This window comes from Petaurus breviceps, unplaced genomic scaffold (assembly GCF_028583685.1).
Source record: "Petaurus breviceps papuanus isolate PSGF00001 unplaced genomic scaffold, PetGlider_PUasm1.0 90845, whole genome shotgun sequence".
Classification (NCBI taxonomy): Eukaryota; Metazoa; Chordata; class Mammalia; order Diprotodontia; family Petauridae; genus Petaurus; species Petaurus breviceps.
Window position 1 is genome coordinate 12,285,613 of NW_027187359.1, and position 2,757 is coordinate 12,288,369.

Genomic DNA, 2,757 nt, shown 5'->3' on the forward strand with positions numbered 1-2,757 from the left:
AGAGAAGAGAAGAGAAGAGAAGAGAAGAGAAGAGAAGAGAAGAGAAGAGAAGAGAAGAGAAGAGAGAGAAACAAAGAGAGTTAACCCCGAAAATTGTAAAAAGGCAGCTAGGTAATGCAATGGATAGAGTGCCAGTCCTAGAGTCAGGAAGACTGCTCTTCCTGAGTTCAAATCTCACCTCAGACACTTAATAGCTATGTCACCCTGAGCAAGTCACTTAACCCTGTTTGCCTCAGTTTCCTCATTTGTAAAATGAAGTAGAGAAGGAAATGGCAAACCACTCCAGTATCTTTACCAAGAAAACCCCAAATGGGGTCATGAAGAGTTAGACACGACTGAAAACACCTCAATAACAACAAAAATCCTGTATAAAAAGACAACATAATTTAGTAGATAAGAGTTCAGGGCTCAGAAACATGAACAAACTGGGTTCAAATCCTATCTCAGATGCTGACTGTGTGACTGTGTGGTAAATCATTTAGTACCTCTGAGCATCAGCTTCCTTAAGTGTAAAATGGGGATAATAACAGTACTTACTTCAGGAGGTTCTTGTGTTAATCACATGAGATGATATATGTAAAGTACTAAAGAAATACGATCTGTTCTTCTGTAGCCCTTCTATCTCCCAGTAAATGTCAGTTGAACGCAGAGAGAAGATCATAATTGATTGTGTTTACCAGAAGAGTCAAACCACTGCCCACGGGTGCTGCAAAACTCCTAAGCAGCCTGAACCCGATTAAAATGTAATTAGGAAATGTTTAACAAAATAAAGGAAAATATAACATAATACAGATCATGTTAATGTGTGGTTTTGTAAATCAATATGCTGCCCCTGGGAATCAGTTTCTGTTTCAGTTTGACACCACTCTTCTACTTCAAGGTTGGAAGATGCTGTACAAGTTTAGGTTTGATCTTTGTGTATTTTTTTTCTTATGATCACAGCTACCTGAGCAAACAGAGCAAAATTTTTGACAGGTTCAGAATCCCAGGCACTCTTTTCTGCCAGATCTGCAACTCCACCATAGGGTTTCTTCCTGCAGTCTTCAGTACCTAGTTCTATAGGACATGGTTCAGAGTCAATTCCCACAGGGGAACCACCTGATTTTCACAGATCTAACATCAGAATCTCCCACCCACCCACCTTCACAGGAAATAGATGCTAGAACTGCATTTTATCACATCCAGTTTGTATTTTTTGCTTTCAAAATTCTCTATGCAATAGAATCCATGCATCTTACTTAAGTCCCTGGGAAATCTCTTTTAGGACCCTTAGCTCCAAAGACTTCTAGGTGATTAGGATCAGACCACAGATGGATAAAAAGTCTTTAAATCTCTAAACACAAGTTGGTTACATTCTCTTATAAATTTTTTTTAATATGCCGCATAGATTATATATAACATATACCATATCTTTGATTCACATGAAGCACATATTTTATATGCTCTCCAGTTATAGGAATCCATTACATACATACAGTATACATATACATAGAATGGAAGAATCCTATACATATACATTACCATTATCACCTTCACCCAACATTTGCTGGTTATACAGCACCCCCATAATCATCAAAAAGTCCTCCACTCCCCCACAGGGCTCTATATTTTGTCTATTATTATTATATACAAAATAACTTGTCTATCCTTCTTCTTTTTGCAAGGCAATAGAGTGCCAACCCACATTGTCAAATTACCAGCGGTCAGCAACTCTGCCCTAAAGGGCATCAAAATTTGTCTTGAATGATTGCACTTGGAAAAGCACCTCATCAGGAGGGCAGAGATGCTTTTCATAATGAGCCCTTCCTAGGAGTTAACCTCAAGTATCTGACTGGTATCTGTCTGATGACTTGAGTAACAAATCCCATTTATATTTAAAACAAAATTATGGGAGCTATCACATAGCATCCCCCCACCCAGCTCTCTCTCCCACCTATAAGCACAGAACAATGTTAGCACCATATCAGCCTCTATCCCTAGGTCCTATACCCTGAAATGTTTTTCCAGTCCTTTTTTTAATGTCATAGGATAGAAACAGTAGGCCACTATCATGTCAAGCGGATAATTTGGGACAATCCTGAAGCTAGGGAATTTCTAGGGATAGCAAGGAAGGAAGGACAGAAAAGAGGAAGGAAGAGAGGGAGGGAGGAAGAGAGGAAGGGAAGAAGGAAGGAAGGAAGGAAAGAAGGAAGGAAGGGAGGGAGGAAGTGTGATAGTAATGGAATGTGGAGATTCCCCTGTATTGGGCTTGGTTTTCAAATTGATTGTATTAAAACCCAGAGCTTGTTAATCCCACCTGTGGGATGGACTTTTTGATGTGAAAAGAAAGTCCTGAACTGGGAGGAGCTGGTGATGTAGATTTGGAGAGACACTAGAGAGAGGCGGAAGATCTTTTTTGGAAGCAGCACCTCGTGGAGAGAGAGAGACTAAGAGAATTGCTAGTGGCCGCTTTGAATTGCCCTGGACTTTTGAGACCTGCCCCCTGAGCTGCCAAGGACTGAGGAGACATGGCTGTTTTGCTGGTACTTTGTCTGTCTGTTTTGATGTTATTTTGCCAGATTTGTCCACTGGTGAAAGACTGTCCTTTTGTTGAAGAAGTCCTGGAACCTGGCTGTTCGCTAAGAAGGCCTGCGACTGTCCTGCAGACAGAGAGTGAATACTGTCCACTGGTGAGGGACAGTACTGTTGTTGCAGGGGTCTGGAGACTGTCCTGCAGACAGAGTGAATACTGTCCACTGGTGAGGGACAGTGCTGTTG